The sequence below is a fragment of the Vigna angularis genome, chromosome 9 (assembly GCF_016808095.1).
Source record: "Vigna angularis cultivar LongXiaoDou No.4 chromosome 9, ASM1680809v1, whole genome shotgun sequence".
In the NCBI taxonomy this organism is placed as follows: Eukaryota; Viridiplantae; Streptophyta; class Magnoliopsida; order Fabales; family Fabaceae; genus Vigna; species Vigna angularis.
In genome coordinates, this window is record NC_068978.1 from 18,319,288 (window position 1) to 18,339,902 (window position 20,615).

Consider the following 20,615-nt stretch of genomic DNA (forward strand, 5'->3'; position numbering starts at 1 on the left):
ATTTTAATTTTGAAATATTAAAAGTTTTAGTTGTTTCTCAAGTTTTTAATTGTTTGTAAAATTGATTTCAACTTAGATTTTATTACTCAACATGTATAGAAGGTGTGAAAACACCCAAAATATTCTTAATAGAAAAAGAGAATGCTATTTTATTTTAACAACTCTCCAAATAATTAATAATTGTACTATATGAAATATACCGATCGGAGTTAATGGTCATTTATGGGCAATTATCAGGTATTAATAGGTCAGATTACCTTACGTTTTACAAATATACGGTATTAGTTATTGATTATTGGGTTTGATTCCCTAAAAATATAGTGATAACTAATCAATGGACTTGACTCGCACAAACTCTATAAGTAATACAACTGATGTCAGGTACAATGATTATTTTCTATCCTAATAAAATATAGACATCTTTATGAAACATATATGATTTGAGCGTCTGAGTGTCTTCTGCAGGTCAACAACCCATTAGAGTGGATCGTGTTCTCGGAGAGGATTAAAGATCAAAAGAGAGCAGAACAAAGAAGGACGACCGACCCTCAGACCAATTCAACCGAAACAATAATCATTAAGGGAATATTATCTTAGAAATTAATACTTCTTTTGATATATATATATATATATATATATATATATATATATATTACTTTATATTTTTACTACCACTACCAAAATAATGTATTTTAAGGGAGGTTTATTTTTGGCGGTTTTGAAAACCTCCAACAAGTTCAGGCAGTTTTTATAAAAACCACAGTTAAGTTATGAATTTAAAAAAAAAAAAAAAAATTCGGCCCTTTGGGAAGGAAGAGCTGTAAAGAGCAAAATAATTGTTTTTTTCCCCTAATTTGGCCTTCCGCGCGCACATTTTCTTCTTCCTAATTTCTCTAATCTCATATACACTTTGGCACGCCTCTTCCTCATGGTTCACCGCAAAGCTGCTGTTTGACACCGTTCTTTGTCGTTCACTACACTAGCCTGAGTTCTCATCGTCCGACTGAGTCGCGTCCTTCGCCTGAGTCGCGTCCATCGTCTGACTCTTCATTCATTGTCCGCCATTGTTGCATGAGCTTCGTCCGTCACAGTTAAGTTCTCTCCTTCTGCAATTACTAATTCTCTCGTCCTCTTAGCCTCATCTAAATTCTCTTTTCCATCGTCCTATACTCTTTCCAAAACCCTAGAAATTGGGAAACCTCATTCCATGCAAATTTAGTGGTTATAATATCATGTAAATCGTTATGGTTAAATTGATTGATTTTTGTGTTATATTGAGCATGTTGTGATGTATGGTCTTGGTTGGAATGCATATATGTTTTAGAGTTCTTGTTTTTCTTTCTATGTTAGGTACTGGGAACGTAAGCTCGTGTTGAATCGCGATTTCTATAATCCTGATTCAAGAGAAAGACATCAGGAAGTCCAGTTTTGAAAAACATTGATTTCAGAGCAGAGCCAACAAGAGAGAATTAGAAGCGTGAAACAGAAATATAAGTTCAAGAAGTTTGATATTTTGGTACAAAATTTAGAAGCATACACGATTAAAGGTCATTTTTCAAAATGAATAGATTAAATACTATCTAGAAACAGAACAAGCATCTTCTTGTTATAATGCACAAAATAACTTAGATTCTTAAGGAATGCTTCCTTATTTTCATATTTGAATTCAATTACTTATTCCAGTGTGGACCTTACATAGAGATCTGTATCTTAGTAGTTTTTGTTTTATAGACCGGAGATTCACGTCTTGAGGTTCGTGAGCGTGTGTAATATATCAGAGATAAGCTTTTAGAGCTTCACGAGGTAAGTATTTGCTACTGTAATTATTTGGATGGATGATTTTTATTCTTTTTCACACTTGCAGATCAATAAATAGTTTAACACTTGTACTGAAAAATTTGATTTAATTCCCGTTCAATCTGGAAAGTAGAAAAATGTTAGCCATATTGTAAAGAAGATACAGAAGAGGAATGAATGTCATTGTCAAATGAAATAGGTTATTGTGGTTTTGATGTATTATAGCTTACTTCAGGCAGTATGTCTATTTCATGTGTATCTTGAAATGTATGTTTTACATCCTATTTGAAATTAAATATGATTTGATATTTTCTTTTTATTGGAATGCATATTGTTTTCCTATTTGATATTATGTATTATCATCAATTCCCACGTATCTCAGACGTTTGGGTTCTGGTGTCGTATTTTGTTCTGATCAAATATTAAAATGCATGCAGCTTCTTTTCTTTCTGGGGGAAAATTGACCAGACTTCTAAGCGCCACATGTCTAGGGAGAAGACAGATATAATTTTGAAAGTAGTTGTAAAGCATTTCTTAATTGAGAAAGAGGTCACTTCTACTTTGGTAATGGACTCCTTGCATAGTGGATTGAAGGCTCTTGAAGGCCAGACTAAAAACCAAAAAGCTAAAGTGAAATGGCTGGATGCTGAAGAAATACCAGCACCAATTGTTCATGTTGAGAAAGACATGTTTGTATTGGTGGATTATGTTTTACTGCTACTTGAAAGGGCTGCAATAGAACCATTGCCTCCTAAAGATGAAAAGTGCCCTCAAAACCGAACAAAGGTAAGATGTAGAATTATGTTTGTAATAGTGACCGTGGAATTTTGTGTTGATGCCTGATCTGATAACTGGTGACATGGTTGAGCACTGATCTCTATGAAATGTGATGGTATTGGGCTGAGGTTTTTAGAAGATGTAGTTGACAAATAAGAGCATAACAGAATATGTTTGAATGGGGTCTAGACTAGGGAGAAAAGAAAATTGAAACTCTGCTATTATATTCTGAATAGCATTATATTTAGGATTGATTTTCGCTCAAGTACTACTACTACATCAGCTGGTCATCTGAACTATTAACCTTTAGAGTTATTTGATTTATGCTTTTATGCTTCAATGTTTTTTGCTTGTTTCTTATTTTGTGTGTATTTTATTCTGTCATTTTAGAATGATTACACGTGTTTTAGAATTGCTTTGAAAATTTATAATTGAATAATAACAATTTTGTAATAATTTTTTTTTTCAAAAAATGTCTCATTGTAAACATATATTGGTAATCATCATGTATTCAATTACTTTAATTTAAAAATTTAATGAGATTTAATAATAAGGGCCCTCCTTGTTTAAACTTTAAAAAAGTGAGTTATTATGATTGTTTTTTTTAATTTAGCTTGTAGACATGTGTTACACGTCTTGCATGAGTAACCTGGGGATTTTAAGGGCAGTGAAATATATGAATATGGTGCTTTTGGCTTTTCAATTTTGGTTAAAGATATACTTGGATTTAGTTTCTATTATATCATATTTTAATATTTTTCAACTATCAATAGTTCTTAAATTCGTCTAATAATTTTTTTAAAATATTATTAATTAATTAGTGTTTTATATTGTAGGTATTTGAAAAAGGAAGCATATTAAATGATGAATAAAATGAAAAATGATGAATAAAATGAAGAAGTACCAAATGATGAATAAAATGAAGAAGTACCAAATGATGAAAATAATGAAGAAACTATAATTATTATTCATAACATGTTAATTTTAATTTTTAAGAAACATTAATTGTATTTCTAATGTTTATAATTTATATAATAATATTTTGGTTTATATTTAATGTTTACATTTAATTTTGGTTTCATATTATTTAATTTTGGTTTATTAATGATAATCAAGTAATTTGAATAATAAAAAAAATTAAATTATTTATATTTCCGGCGGTTTTGAAAAACCCTCAAAAGTACCGGCGATTTTCATAAACCCTCACAAATTACCGGCGGTTTTGCTTTATTGCCGGCGGTTTTAGTAAAACCTCCACTACTACCGGTGGTTTTAGTAAAACTCCCACTACTACCGGCGGTTTTAGTAAAACCCCCACTACTACCGGCGGTTTTTCAAAACCCCCACTACTTAACGATGCAGGTTTTCCCAACGGTTTTCCTAACCGCGGGTAACATATTTTCTGGGGGTTAAAACCGCCGGAAAGAAAAAAAATAACCCCCGATAAAAATCTAATTTTTTGTAGTGTACTTAAGTTTTAACGCGTTATTTGCAAGTAGATTTTTTCTATAAATTCATATAATATCTTTCATCAATGGAGTATATTAAATTCAGCCTTAGAATTTAAGGGTTTAGTCTCATTAATACCGTGGTTAGAGATGATCAAAGTTATTAAGTTATAAACTAGATTTCTCGTGATTGGACACAAGTCTAAATATGAGAGTTTTACCTAATTGTTTACCTAGTATGAAACATGTAGAAAAATCTTTCGGACTAAAAGCATCAAACTTAATCTTTATACGAAGCAATATAAAAGATGTTACATATTTTGAATAGAATACATATTTTTTTCATTGTTTTCATTAGACCAGTGTTTTGAAACTATTACGTTTTAAATAAATTATACACATTAAATGTTGAGTTTTTGAAAATATGTTTCTGCACTATGATAAAGTTTTAAATTTTACTAATTTTTTAATATCTCGTGACACCCTGAAAGTTGGGGTGTTACATTTCATTACTCCTAGTAATAGACAATCCTGGTATCCTGTGATGCCCTACCTAGATTTCCTTAACTCTATAAGTATCACAATAAGCGTTATAATTCTATTCAGAATTTTAATTAACGATTACTTACAAGTCGTTTAGATAATTATTCTCATAGAAAGGATATGTGTTCAATACAATATAGTCTATAAACCCACTAGGTGTTTCTCTCTTTTCTATTTTCTCTCTTCTTACAATAGTCAGCAAATATTACAATGAAGCTTGAAAGTATTGCTTGACTTTTTTCTTTTCTCTTCACTTATATTCTCTTTGAGCTTAAGCTTTTCTTCTAAACGCTTTTCGTAGAATTGATATCTATGTTGTAAGCTATCATTTTGATTCTTCCTTTAAATGATCTTCTATTTAAAGGCTTTTTTCAAAAGATATTCGTTAGACTGAGCTCTTAACCTTGAATCTTGTGTCTTCTCTATCTTGCGTGTGAAGCAGCCGTTGGTTAAAGTCAACTTATTAGAGCAGACTTGCTTTTTCAGTACTTTTCCTGAGGTAGGTTTTACTATCTTAGACATGTCTTCTTATGAGGAGAACATTTCGTGAATGTCTTCTTTGTCTCTAACGTCCACTTCTAATATATTTCAAGTAGAGCATATGGATGGATGTGTGTAGTATGTTATATGTATAGAATAGAGTAGATTGTGCAGGCAATTAATATGTCTTATCTCTTATTATTTTTGTTGTTTCTGAACATTAAACATTTAATGATATTTAATGCGTGTTTAAAATAACAAAGTGCTTTTTACATTTTCTACCATTGAGGTAGCGTTTATCATTTAAGCTTTTCTTTAAGATACCAAACGTTGAGTAAGAATTTTATCGTTGGACAAAGTAAAGATTTCAGCTTATGGTATCGTCTAGTTTGTTGTAAACACTTTTTTGGAATATTGCCCTTTTAGAGCTAATGTTTAGCATGTTCCTTCTTCTATAAGTTTTTGGATATTTGTTTAAGGCTTTTAGAGGGTTTAGTCAAAGACATTATCTTGACACCTTTTTACTTTTTGAGAGTTCAACTGAATACCATTGGGTATAGTATAGCTTACGCGTTTAACATAACTCTCTTAGACACTTTGAATTGTAAGTCGTTTAGTGTTATGTCTGGAAGCTTTAACCTAGTTGTTTTCCTAAGTGTTTTCCTAAGTGTTTTCGTTAGACTTTTCTATGTTGTTGGATGATTAGGGATTTTGTTCCTAAAACTTGTGTTTTTGCCTATCCTATTCTTCTGGTTAAGCATTTTTAGATTTTAATTTCTTTTAATGTTATTTGATTAAACTTCAAACATGAGAGCGTTTAGACATATAGTCTTATAGACGATTTTGTCTTAAAAACTCTATCTACACAAAAAAAAAGGCCCAAACAACAAATCAAGGTAAAATTTTAGGATCTCAACTAGAGGGAGTTTCATAAAAAACGAAGAGAGGCAATATGTAATTAAAAGGAAGCTTGCATGTGAGGGAAAACATATTGCTTTATAGAGAAAAGAACATAAATTTGAACTCACCCTAAATTGACCAAGGCTTTGATAGAGTTCTTCACATACATCACTCTAATGTTGTTGAATAAAGGAAGGCCCAACCTGATGAAGGTTTGGCAGTGAACGGTGATGACAAACAAAGCTTGTTGAAGATGAGACGATGCGGTGGTAGTCACTGGATGAAAACTTTAGTGGCAACAAGATAAACGATAAAGACAAAAAGATGCACGAGCTTTGACGTTGAAGGATTATGAGGACGAAAATGAAGACGATTTGGTCTGGTGAGTGTGTTAGTGGAAGCTAGTAGCCACGATTGACGCATGACAGTTCCTATCAAAAGGATCTGGTCAACTGGAGTGATAGATACTAATGAGGATGAAAATGATTATGGGATCTCATTGGAAACTAATTGACATAGGAAAAATTGAGGATTTTGTTTCTTGTGTTCTCTCGCTGAAGAAAAATAAACTAGACCTATGAGTTGTGATCGGAGAATATGATGATATTTGAAGAAAAAAAAAACTATTCAGAATGGTTTTATAAAAAAAATATGGGAGTTCTCACGTTATAATTCATAAAAACAAGTTCAAATATATTGAATATGAATTGAGCTGGCTTTAAATTATTTTATTTTGTTAATATTTTATTTGAATAAGTAAATTTAAATTTAAAGAATTTTAATTTTTTTTCATTTAAATAAAAGATTTCAATTATTATCAAATGTAAAAGAATTATTTAATTTTTAAATGATTGGTATAAATTTTAAATATAAAATTGATTATTTTTGTAGTTGATATTAGTTGATATTATTTTTCGATCAAATATTTTTTAATTGATATTTGAAATCTTTTTCATGAGTGACAGCCGTTGATATTGTTTTTCAGTTGATGTTGAGCAAAACTATATATTTTAGGATCCCATTGATAAGGTTATTTTTGTGAACTTCTTTTTATCAACGTTGATTGAAAATTTTTTCTAATGAAAAAAAAAGTCTAATAATAGTGAAAAGCTTTTCGTTAACATTAAATAACTAATAAAAATTATTAACAAAAAATAATATCTCTTTTGATGATAAAAAATTAATGCATACATAAAAAATAATAATGACTATATCAATTGAAACAAATTTACATTTATAGAGAAATAGTATTGGTAAAAAAAAATCTTAAAATCCCCATAAAGTACTCTAAGGTGTATATCAAGAAAAACCTTCAACAAAACAAGAGCATTTATGTAGTCAGCTCCTAAAAACAGGAGAATGAAACACACTAATTGCAGTAAGAACTAAACCAGTCAGCCTTTGGTTGTGATGGATAAACATAAAGTTTACTACCACCGCCGCACAACATCCCTTTAATTCTGCTCCTGTGCTTAGTCCATTCGTTACTTTTTATCCATAGAACTTGTTTTAGGCTACCATCATTCTCATTGCATGGGTACTACCTGAAATCTTCTTTTGCTTGTTAATCTTGTTGCAATCGGTGGTTCAATCCTTCTTTTTGATAAATCTGCATAAACCAGAGGGTTAGTTTAAAGCCCCAACCTTTGCTTCCCTGCCGTAAACTACTTTGGTGGTCAATTCTACTTCCTACCGCTTCTGCCTATGACTTTCGGATGGCATACCTCTAGCTATCACTTAACACATTCATGAAGAGTTGGAGAAATATATGAAAGATGAACCTAAACTCTTTCTCTTAGATCTTCTTAAGTCATCAAGAAGATTTAGTAGAGTAAGAATAATTTTGAGTCTTATATTTTGGGTAAACTAGTCTAAATTTTATTTGGACTTTGTATTATAAGTCAAGAAGTCTAGATTTTATTTGAGCTTTGTATTATGGACCTACTAGTGTAGGATTTCAATTGAGTCTTGTATTTTGGCCTAAGTAGAATATGATTTTGATTAAACAAGTTAACAAAGGGTCAAGGCTCAAAGTTGACTATGCTTGGACATTCAAAAAGGGTGTGTTGACTAATGGATCAACATTTTGGTTAAGCTTGGAAAACAAAGGAGTAAGATTTCGTTCTAGACATGTGGAGGCTTCCCATTGAAGAGTTATTCTCCTAGTTAGTGACCATGTGTCACTCTAAGAATGGAGAATTTTTCCATAGGTAGTGACTACTTGTCATTCTCTCATTTGAGAGGATTATTGCCACTTGTCTCCTTCCTATTGGAGAGGATTTCTCCTTGCGCTCTAAGCCAACCAAGGTGACTCTCTTTGGTTAAAGTTTCAGCCCATTTTGAGATACCTTGGCCTATAAATAGAGGCGCTCTCCATCATGTAATCACCTTTGATTTAGAGTAAAATTATGCTGCCATTTTTCTGTCATACTACTCTTTTAAGGTCACCCTAGGCTAGAACAACCCAAGTGGCCTCCTCTAGCCACCTTCCTCCAAGAGTTGGCCCAACCTCTCTTAAAGAACCCTTAAACACTTCATCTTTCACCATATAACCATCCAAAACCGTGACCCTTTCATCCATGCACACCACCACAAATTATGCACTCCTTCATCAAAACCGTGAGCACCATGAACATGGCTTGGTTGCTTCTAGATTTGGCTTGTCCTAACTAGAGCATTGTCATCATTTGGCATCAAGAACCTTGGTTCTTCAAAGATTTAAGTTTCTTGGTCTTGATCCTTTGTTATTTCCTTGTTGTTTAATGTTTTCCTTTCTTGTTAGTGTTTACTTGTTCATTTTTTGTACTTTATGGTTCAAGTTTCCACTATCTTTTGGAGCCATTCCATTTTCACCATTAGGTTTCTAGTTTGTGTTTGGTTTATGTGTTTTTAAGCTTTAGTTAGGTCTTTTATTGATTTATATTCGGTGCATTTCATTGATTGAGTCATTTTAAGTTTTTAATCCATCCATGTTTGTTTAAAGTCATGTGTAGTTCTTTTCTTGTCAATTTTCTCTAGTAATTTTGAAAAATCATTAAAAAAATATATATAATTTAGTTTTCAAAACTGCATCATATAAAACCATTTGAGGGTCTTACCTTTGATGTTTTAGGTTCATTGTTTCCATTAGATCATTGACAAGCTCTTAAAAAAATTTCTCTATTGACGTTTCTTGTTTTCAACTCCATTTTTATTCTAGTAGGATTCTCTTATATTTTGTGTTTCTTGTCTTTGTTGCTTTTAAAACCCATATACCACCTTTGTTCCAAGTGTGTGGTAGTCTTATTTTTTGCCTTAAAAGAGTAGAAAGGAAGTGCTAAAAGCTTTTAAGCAAAAAGGTCTCAAAAAAGTACCAATAGAGAGCTTAAAAAGTGCTGAAAATTTTGTGTGCTTAGACCACTACCACTGTTTTTGTGGAATCTGTTTTGAAACGTTTTTCTTCACTATTTTGGACTTTTCTCTTCACTTTACAGTCGCTAAAAGTCTTGGCTATGAAATTAAAGAGTGACCTTAGTGCCCCTTTTGCTCAAAGTTGCCAAAAGACAAGAATCACCCACTTTTCTTCTAGTAGGTTTTGTTTTGTGAATCTATTCTAGCTCCTTTCAGTAAGATTTCTTTTGAGTGCTAACCTTTCTTTTTAACCCTTAATTTCTTGCTTGTCTTCTCGGATTTCTTAGTTTTTTAATAATTAAATTCCTTTTGCAAAACCTTTCTTGTTTTTGGACCTTTTTATTGCTTTTGTTTCCTCTTTCTTCGTGCACAATTTCAGTTTTGGTTACTTTGTGTGGTGTAGGTTCTCTTTAAGAGGTGATTCAATATCTTAGAGGTAGCCTTCTAGGTGATGGAGACCCAAAGGGAGCTTGAACTCTAGAGTGATAGCCAAAAAGAAAGGAGAGAAACACCTTGGGAGGAAACTTTGATTTGGTTGTAATTTTTGGTTTTGTAATCTTTCTCTTTTTTTCTCTTGTTACTCATGGCCTTGTTAGGTGTTTTGGAGTAGTCTTTGGTGCTAAATCCCATTTCCTAACAAGAACCTTTATTTCTTAGTAAATTGTGTTTTTAGTTGGTTGGTTGAAGGAACCAAAGTTGTTCTAACTTAATCATTAGGCTGTATAACTAGTTTATTTGCTTTCTTTAATTGTGATAGCTCAGTATGTATCAACTTTAATTTCAACTTTAGTTCCCTTTGAGAAATTTGGTTCAAGAGTGCCTAAGGTAAACTTTGGCTAGGAAATGTTTGATATTAAAAAATCCATTGTGATTCACCTCCCTTTTCTAGAAGTGAACTTGGGTGTTTTTTGTCTCCTTAAGTCTTTTAAGGAACTTTCTTTGAAATTTAAGTATTTTTTTATTGCATTGCATCCTTTTGAAAACCTTTAAGGATGTTTAAGACTAATTCCTGTGAAACTGGAAGTGACTCTAGTGAGGATATAAAACCACTTTGAAAAATTTAGCAAAAATCACTTAAAATTTGGTAAAGGCAAGAAACTCTTCTCAAAGAAAAATAAAGAATTGAAAGAGAAGAGTATCTTGATAAGTTGTAAGAAGAACTTAGAGTCCTTAATGAGAAACAACAAAAAGGCCAAGAGTAAATAAAGATAAGTAAGAGTCATACAAGGAGGAGTTTTAAAACTCCAACTCAACTCACACCATGAGGTAGATAATAGGCTTGCAAACTAATACTATCAACCTTACCCACATAGAATTCATGATAGAGAGAACACTCCAAGAGATCCATTTCCATGGTAAAGAAGATGTTGAGGCATACTTATATTGGGAGATGAAAGTTGAACAACTCTTTGAGTGTCATCAAGTGAGTGAGGATAGAAAGGTCACATTGGCCATATTGAGTTTCCAAAGGAATTTCATGTATTGGTGGACCTCCCTTATGAGAGAAAGAAGGCTTTCCAAGTTACCTAGTGGAATGAATTGAAAAGTGCCATGAGAAGAAGGCACATTCCCCCATACTATCATAGGGAGCTAATGGACAAACTCCAAAGGCTCCAACAAAGAGACATGACATAGAGAGCCATAGACAAAAGATGAAGCTCTACATGATGAGGGCATGGATTAGAGAGGAAGAATAGACCACTATTCTAGGTTTCTAAGTGGTCTTAATCTTTAGATTAGGGATAAAGTGAAGTTGTTGCCCTACCAAGACTTAAATGACTTGGTACAAATTTGCATTAGGGTAGAACAACAACTCTTAAGAAAAGGTTTGAAAATTTTCCACTCTAACTCTAGTGTTAAGAAATACTACAAGAGGGAGGGTAAGCAAGTGGTAGAAGAAGAACCCTCTAGGAATCTAGGGAGCGAGAAGAGAGAAGAGAAAGAAAAAGATAGGCCAAGGGTGGTACATCATCTTACACTCGCACTAGTGAAATTAAGTGTTTCAAGTGTATTGGTTGAGGTCACATTGCATCACAATGCCCCACCAAAAATACCATGATCTTAAGAGGTATTGATGTATATAGTAGCCAAGATGAGGAAAGTGAGAGTGAGAGTGAGAGAAGTGGCACAAAGAAACAAGAAGAAAGCGCAAGTGAGGATGTCCATCATTGTGAAGGAGAACTTCTTATGCTAAGAAGGATTCTTCATAATCAACCTAGTTTACAAGAGCACACACAAAAAGATAGCATCTTCCATACTAGATGTAAAATCTTAGACAAAACATGTTCCCTTATTGTGGATAATGGCTCATATTCAAATTATTGTAGCACTAGGTTGATTAATAAGCTTGGATTAACTACTTTTTGTCATCCTCAATCTTATAAACTTTAATGGATCAATGAGGACAAGGAATTGAAAGTTAATCAACAAGTGATGGTCAAGCTATCCATAGGGAATTATGAAAATAGTGTGTTATGTGATATAGTACCTATGGATGCTTGTCACATTTTATTGGGAAGACCTTGGCTTTTTGATAGAGAATGTCTACATAATGACCACACTAATGAGATAATCATCACCCACAATAAAGGAAAGTTTGTACTTCATCCTCTCATACCTTCTCAAGTGGAAGAAGACCAAGCACAAATAAGGAAGAAAAGAAAAAGAAAGAGGAAAAGAAGAAGGCAAAAAGATAATAAAACACCTTTTGTTCTAAGTGTTAAAACATGATGTACAATTCACAAGAACGCCCCAACAAGCAAATTATGATGTTAAGGGCCAAAAGCTTGTGTAAAAGTGTATAGGTCTCCTTGTCATCTTCCTCTAGAAGCATGGCAAGAAAAAACCAAAGCATGCTTGTGTGGGAAATAAAATTTTCAAGAAAAATGCTCATTCTTTCCAAGACTTTAATAATTCATTTGATTTAAGATGAATCCTTATTGAGAGTTATATCCTTGACCTACTCACTATTATAACACTTATTCTAACTTGTGTTATAAAATGGGTATTTGACCTAGGTGGAAAAATAAGAAAGAATTGAAGATTATGAAGAAAAAGAACTTGCCTTTAGCCCATGTTGAAGATTTGAGGGCAAATCTTTTTCAAGAGGGAGGGGATGATGGCATACCCTTAGCCATGACCTCAGCCATGACCTAACACATTCATGAAGAGTTGGAGACATCTATGAAAGATGGGCCTAGACTCTTTCTCTTGGGGCATCTTAAGCCATCATGAAGATTTAGTAGAGTAAGAATAAATTTGGGCCTTGTATTTTGGGTCAAGTAGTCTAGATTTTATTTGGGCTTTGTATTATAGGCCAAATAGTCTAGATTTTATTTGGGCTTTGTATTATGGGCCTAGTAGTGTAGGATTTCAATTGGGCCTTGTATTTTGGACCAAGTAGAATAGGATTTTGACCAAAAAAGTCAACAAAGGGCCAAGGCCCAAAGTTGACTATGCTTGGACGTCCAAAATGGGTGTATTGACCATGGGGTCAACATTTTTGCTAAGCTTGGAGAACAAGGGAGCAAGATTTCTTTCTAAACATGTGAAGGCTTCCTATTGGAGAGTTTTGCTCCTAGTTAGTGGTCATGTGTCACTCTAGGAATGAAGAGATTTTTCATAGGTAGTGGCCACTTGTCACTATCTCATTTGAGGGGATTTTTGTCACTTGTCTCCGTCCTATTGGAGAGGATTTTTCCTTGCTCTCTAAGCCAACCAAGGTGGGTCTTTTAGGTTAAAGTTTCAGTCCATTTTGAGACACCTTAACCTATAAATAGAGGTGCTCTCCATCATGTAATCACCTTTAATTTAGAGTAAAATTATGCTGTCATTTTTGCGTCATACTACTTTTTTAAGGTCACCTAGAGCAACCTAGGTGGCCTCCTCTTTCCCCCTTCCTCCAAGAGTTGGTCCAACCTCTCTTATAGAACCCTTAAACACTTAATCTTTCACCGTATAACCATCCAAAACCGTGACACTTTCATCCATTCACACCACCACAAATTCTGCACTCCTTCATCAAAACCGTGAGCACCATGAACATGGCTTGGTTGCTTCTAGATTTGACTTGTCCTAGCTAGAGCATGACCATCACTTTCTAACCTTTAACCAAAGTAGCTTATAGCCCTTCCCATTATATCTTATTACAAAGATTTTAAACATTCTACATGATTGAGACACGAGTAGGAAAAATTTTCTTTTAAAATCATCTTATAAAAAATCTTAACTAATATTAACTAAGAAGTAATAGTTGTCTAAAAACTATTATAAAAATTTAAATTACAAAATAATTTTTATTAAGAAAAATCTGAATAATATTCTAACAATGTATTGATTTTAGTCAAACCAATAACGTTAGAAACAATTTCGGGTGTAGGGAAAAAAAATCGCCTTTAACTTTAGTGGTAGTGAGTTGGTCGGTTTCGACCGGCCTAGAGTGTTGGGTTGTCTGCTCTACACGAACAATCCTATCTTCCTCTTCGGTGGCTTTCTCTCTAGTAGTCCTAACTACATTCTTAGCCCTCAAGGTAGTCAACTTTCCTTTGTAGTGTTGCTGCATTTCCAACATCTGTTGTTGTAAGGCTTTAATCATCTTGGTTGAGTCTTATGAGTTCACGTTTCTTGTGGTCACAATTGAGTTTACTTCTAGATCCCATGGGCTCACAGTGAGCGCCAAAATGTTTCGGGTGTAGGGTCGGAAATCTCTATCTAACATCTTTTACACTTTTCTCGTAGGCTCACAGTAAAATCTTGAATTCACAATAAATATAATCACCTACCTCCTCAACTTAGAATTGTATTTATAGGTTTCAAGGTGTACCTTATGATTAACAAAACCATAATCATAGCGTAATACCTAATGAATAAAGCTTACCAATAAACTTAATTAGAGATTATACTTAACTATGTATATGGTTCGAGACCGTCTATCCATCTTGCTCAGTTTGGTCGATCTTTCTCTTACCCATACAAACATATTGTACAAAAACCAAAATGGAACTAAAACAAAATAAAGATAGAAAAAATATGAATTTCAGGATGTGACAAATTTTAATTTCTTACTTTTTAAAATGATTCTTATTCGAATTAATTTTTTTTAAACAAAATATTTCAAATTCTTTAAAAAAAATAAATTACTTTATTAATTAAAATTTTCTATCCAAACACACTGTAAATTTAAATAAATTTTTTTTATTTTTTTTAAAGAATTACTAAAAACGATTAAAAGTGTAGGATATTAAGTAGGTGGTGGAGTACTTTTTTTTTTAGGTTTAATAGGTTCGGAGGTCCCTATATTTGTGGGTTCGTTTCAATTGGGTCCTTCAATTTTGAAAGTAGTCAATTTGGTCCCTAATTTAACAAAATTGAGTCAATAATACCCTTTCCGTTAAATGCAATGGACGTCATTAACTTTTTAAACATGTGGTATGTTGAAGCATCCTTCAAATAAAACTGTGCCACCTGCAAATAAAAGGATGCCTCAACATGCCACATGTTTAAAAAGTTAACGCCGTCCATTATACTTAACGGAAAGGGTATTATTGACTTAATTTTGTTAAATTAGGGACCAAATTGATCACTTTCAAAATTGGATGACCCAATTGAAACGAACCCACAAATATAGGGACCTCCGAACCTATTAAACCTTTCTTTTATAACAAAAATTGGACCATTATCGAGGTGTTGGCTAGAGAAGGTTCTCAACAAGTAAACTCAATTGACTCTGATAGATATGAAAAAGAAAAACTCGGAAAAACCAGTCAAACCTTTTTTGTTTAGTCGAGTTTGATTTTTCAACAATAACTTCTTTAATTGGGCTAAAATATTATCTTCTTTGTATTTTAAATTTTAGTTTAATTCTTTGAATTATATCTATTAAAAAAATTATTATAAGTTGTTTAATTCTTTCTGTCCCAAAATATAGTCATTATTTTAAAATGGTTTATAAATGTCATCAAATTATAGAAAAAGTGTAAAGTAACAAAAAGCAAAAGTATTTTAAAATGCTTTATAAATGTCATCAAATTATAGAAAAAGTGTAAAGTAACAAAAAAGAAAAGAGGTCCTAGGTCCTACTGGGAGTCAAACCCAGGTCGCTGGATTCAAAGTCCAGAGTGCTAACCACTACACCATAGAACCAATAACAAATAAGGTTCTTTGAATAATACTAATTATAATTTGAAAATTTGAAAACTTCCCTTTTTGTATACGTTCACTAAAATTTAAAAAGTCTGTTGTATTATATAAATTGTGATTTTCATGAAGTTTCTATAAATTAAAGAACTATTTTTATGCTTTTCAAAGTTTGTCCTCTTATATGTATTTGTCACGTCACTGGTACCACACAAATAAAAAATTAGTAACAATATTGGGTGAATGCATATAGGGTTAAAATATTAATTTAATCTTTATTCTTCTTTAGTTTTGTTAATTTAGTTTCAATTTTATTTATGAGATTTTGATTTTGTTAAATTTTTTAATTTAGGTTTTCTAGTGGTGTTTAAATAATTAATTGCAGTTGAAAAGTATATGTTTTGGTAGTTTTTTTCATTATTTTTAAAGTTTTTTTATTTTTTAATTAAAAATATAATTATTCACATGTCATGGTGGCGAGACATCACGTATCATTATTTGATTCTATACTTATTGTTTTTATTCAATTAAGTTTCGTATTTTTTAATAAAATTGAGTAATTTTAGTTTTTTCAACTTAGAGATAAAATTTTATTTTTATATAAATATTATATTAATATTTCTATTAAATTATATTTACATTTTTTTTAAAGTTCACAATTTCTAACGTTCACATTTTTGTTAAAATTCATATTTTTATTATAGCATTAAATTTATTAAAATTAACATTTTCATTAAAATTTAAATTTTTATTAAAATTATAATAATATAGTTAAAATGTCAATTTCAATAAAATTGTGAATTTTTTAAATAAATTTAAGGGTTAAATATGTTTTTAGTCCCTCAACTATCACATGATTTTGTTTTTGGTCCCTATCTCAAACTTTGTATGCTTTGATCCCTCTCCTTAAAGAAATCATAATTTTTGGTCCTCCAAAACTAGGGATGGCAACGGGTCGGGTCGGGCACAGATAGTGCCTACCCGCAACTCGACCCGACAAAAAAAAATCCACCCGCTACCCGACCTGCTACCCACACGGATACCCACTTAAAAAATATCCATGGATATTTTAAAACCCGCGGATACTCGTGGATACCCTCAAATATTTAAAAAAAAATATTTTAATAAATTATTAAAATAATTTAAATAGAATTACAAAAAATATATAAAATATAATATAAATTAAATTAAATATAAATTTTAATTCAATTTTAATTAAATTTAATCTTGTAAAATATAAATTAATGTTAATTTTAATTAAATTTAACTTAATAAAATATAAATTAAATTTTTGTTTTTATTTTTTACGGGTAGCGGGTATCTGCGGATACGGATAATATAATACCCGCACCCGACCTGTTTATAAGCGGGTATTAAAATATCCGCTACCCGCGGGTGGCAGATAGTAAATATCCGCGGGTATCAACTATCCGTCGCAGATTTTATCCGCGGGCGCAAATTTTTTTGCCATCCATATCCAAAACTAACACCGTTAAATTTATTCTGACGTGGTAACGATCTGCCACACATGATACCAGCTTTCACAGTAATCTTGTGTCACGTTCACGGTGTGCTTGTGTCACTATTCACCACCCTCTTCTCCTTCTCTCCTCCTCACCACCACCTTGCCCTTCAACTTCGTCCTCACGCAAGCTCATCACCACCAACCTCTCGCGCAAGCCGCCGTCGTCAATCATGACAAAACTCAACCCTAAATCACGCTGCAGAGAAGAAACCCATCCACGCATATCACAACGCCATTGAAATTTACTACCTGAATCACAGTTGTTCAAGCAACAAAACCTTCGCTCCAAACAGCACCTACAAATCCAACCTCCCAACCCTCCTCCCGTCCCTATCTTCCCATGCCACCACTGCACTATTCTTCAACACCACATCGGTTGGTGGAGACGGCAAGGAAACCATTTACATCTCCTTCATGTGTCGTGGCGATGTCACCAACCACATGTGCCAAGAGTGCATCAGAATCGCAACCGAAAAATATCCCAAGTGTGTCCCAACGCATTGCCCGAAAAGTATCTTCCATCCCTCCTTTCATCACTCTTTCTAACGCATTGCCTTTTTCTTTTTTTCCTTTTTTCTCTATGTTTCTATTTTGCAGTTTCACCAACACTCCGTTATGGGTATTACAGGGATTCCTTTATCTTGCTTGGTCCTGCCTCATCCCGTTTGATTACAACCAGTTCTGTTTTTGTGAAGCAGCTTCAAGTGTCAAGCAAGGATAAAAATCAAGTCTTTGTTCACACTTTCAATAAGAAGCCCGAGTTGAGCTCCCAAACTAATTGGACCGCGTCGGATTTTCCTTTTTTTCCAGATTTTCTCCCTCAGGTATGATAAAAATCCAGTCTTTTTTCCAGATTTTCTCCCTCAGCTAACGAAGAAATAAAAGTTTTTTATTTTCTGCGAAACAACTTACAATAGTTGAAGAACGACCCACTAGACTGTTGTAGACGGAGAGAACGAGGATGAGAGGCTTTCTGGAGAGGTGGCGGAGGGCAGCAGAGGTCGCCGAAGAGCGGTGGAGGGCGGCGATGCTGAGGTGAAAGGTTGAGGTGTCAGGGATGGAGGTCGAGAGAGGGAGGAGCGTCGTTAGTCAGCTCAGACTATTTTTACATATTTTTTATTTTTACCATGACAGAAACGTGGCATACCGTTAGCCACGTCAAATTAAATTTAACGGTGTTAGTTTTGGAGGATCAAAAATTATGATTTCTTTAAAGAGGAAGATGAAAGCGTACAAAGTTTGAAATAGGAACGAAAAATAAAATTGGTTGATAGTTGAGGGACTAAAAACATATTTAACCCTAAATTTAATCTTAATAAAAATGTGAATTTAATAATTTCATAAATATTTAATAAAAAGGTGAATTTTAATTAAAATATTAACATAATATTTTTATAAAATTGAAATTTGGTCTCGAGTTGAAAAATAAAATAAAATAACTCTATTTTGAAAGAAAGAATTAGAACTCAATTTAACAAAACTAATAAATATAGAAAACAAAATTGATATAAATAATATTGATATGTGAACAATTATATTTTTTATTAAAATATCATAAATTAACGAGTACCATATATTTTATTCACCTATCATTAATACTGAATTATTGGAAAAAATATATATATTAATACTAAATTGATAAAATTAAAAAGAATATAAATTAAATTAATATTTTAACCTATATATAAAATAAAAAATACATTTTCAATCTCATACAAGGAAAATGAAAGCACTCAGAACGCAAATACATTTTTTTATTTCATGTAAAATTTAAGGTGTGTTTATTGGATTTCATAATTTAATTAATAAAATATTTATTTTTAATGTTTTCTTCTATTTTCTAATTATGGAAAGGTGAACCGTTCAGGTTTTAGTATACAAAATTAATCACTTCTTTAACTCTGAAAACAAATTATAAGTCAATTGATATTTTAAATATTTTTGTATATTTTATAGGTTAGCAGTAATATGAGAAATAGGAATATTATCATGAGTCAAGAGTTAGTATTTACAAATATGTCAGGTTAATTTGGTTATTTTTTTTGAAGAGAAAAAGAATCTATAGTGCGATTCGATTTATTATGGATTAATGAACAGATTTATTTAATGATATTTAGTTTTTTTTTTTAATTTATTATATATATTTTTATTGTATATAAAATAGGTTGTTTCAATCTTTTAGATGAGTAAAAGATTAATCAATTTTGATTCAACTAACGAACTAACTTAGTTATATTTTATAAATATATATTTAATCTCTAAATTTGTTATTTGATAGATATGTGATGTGAGGACCTGAAAATAGAGTTAAGGGGTGTCTTAAGTTAATAGGACCAAACTTTAAACAAAAAGGCTTTCGAAACCTCCTGGTCCATTAACTCCAGCACACCACTCTCTCTCTAAGAACTCAGTTCCTCTTTTCTGTGCCTTCTTTCTACAATCTCACCTTCTTCTCTCTTCAATCTCTTTACATTGAACCAATAGATTTCTGTTTAGGTGGTGCTCAAACGTTCGCGACGTAGAGGGATTCAAAACCATCCTTGGGTTCCGAGCTGGTAAGTCCCTCCATGCAAGTTCATCTTTGTTCTTGAACTTATCACATGCAATCTGTTATTTGTATGTGTCTTGTGCCTTCATTTTCTTCAATTTTTCACTCCATTTTAGCTCTAAGAGCTGCTTTCTGTCACCAAAGTGGTGTCCTGTAGGGTTTGTTGAGTTCTCACAACTCAAGGTATGGTGGAAGAGTTCTAGTGAGCTTTACTGTTCAACTCCAAGATAAGGGGAGCTATAATACTCTTTAAATTTGTGGTATGATATATATATATATATATATATATATATATATATATATATATATATATATATATATATATATATATATATATATATATATATATATATATATATATATATATATGTATGTATGTATGTATATATATGTATGTATGTATGTATGCTGAAATTTGACTTGGTGTGCTATTTTAGAGTGATATTTTGGGTCTTAAGTATATGGTGTGGTTTATGCTGAAAATGAAATCCATGAATCTGTGTTGTGATGTTTGAATTGTTTTGGATGAGTTGAACCGCTATAATTGATTAATTGAAGGTGATTGAAGTATGGAATCTGTTATAACTTTGGTTGGATAAAAATCTTGGAGTTTTAGTAGTTTTTAGGTCATTTTGAGAGGAAGTGAGGTAGTGAATTTGAGAATTAGGGGTTCTGGGTATAATTGGGCTGTTGGGACAGTCTTAGCAAGTGGATTGTAACTTGTTTGAGTCACTAAATTGATCAAAATAGGTGCAAAGCAGTGGGATTGGATTCTAGGTCCCTAAATTGGGAAAAAATGGTGTTTCAGAGTTGAAATTGGCTTTTAATCACGTTAGAATAGTAGTTGGAATGTTTAGAATCATTTAGATAAGTTTAATCAAGTATAAAACAAGAATTAAGGCTGTTAGAAGTTAGTAAAAATGGTTAGAAATGGTTATGTTAGGTGTTGTTCATAATTCTGCAGAAATTCTACACAGTTATGCAGTTTCGTCGAACGTGAACTGATAAGCGTTCGATCTTAGTGGGTGGTCTTAAGTAGCATTCGGTCTTAGTGGGTGGTTTTAAGTAGCGT

General features: G+C 32.2%; 2 non-coding genes across 2 annotated transcripts; one reads left to right on the forward strand and one right to left on the reverse strand.

The window, feature by feature from the left end:
- Positions 1-824: 824 nt before the first annotated feature.
- LOC108332690 (uncharacterized) lies at positions 825-2,878 on the forward strand. Its single transcript, XR_008245381.1, has 3 exons — positions 825-1,090; positions 1,732-1,803; positions 2,235-2,878. It is a non-coding gene; the product is annotated as an uncharacterized LOC108332690 (transcript).
- Positions 2,879-15,404: 12,526 nt separating this feature from the next.
- On the reverse strand, positions 15,405-15,476 carry TRNAQ-UUG (transfer RNA glutamine (anticodon UUG)). Its single transcript has one exon. It is a non-coding gene; the product is annotated as a tRNA-Gln (tRNA).
- Positions 15,477-20,615: the final 5,139 nt, after the last annotated feature.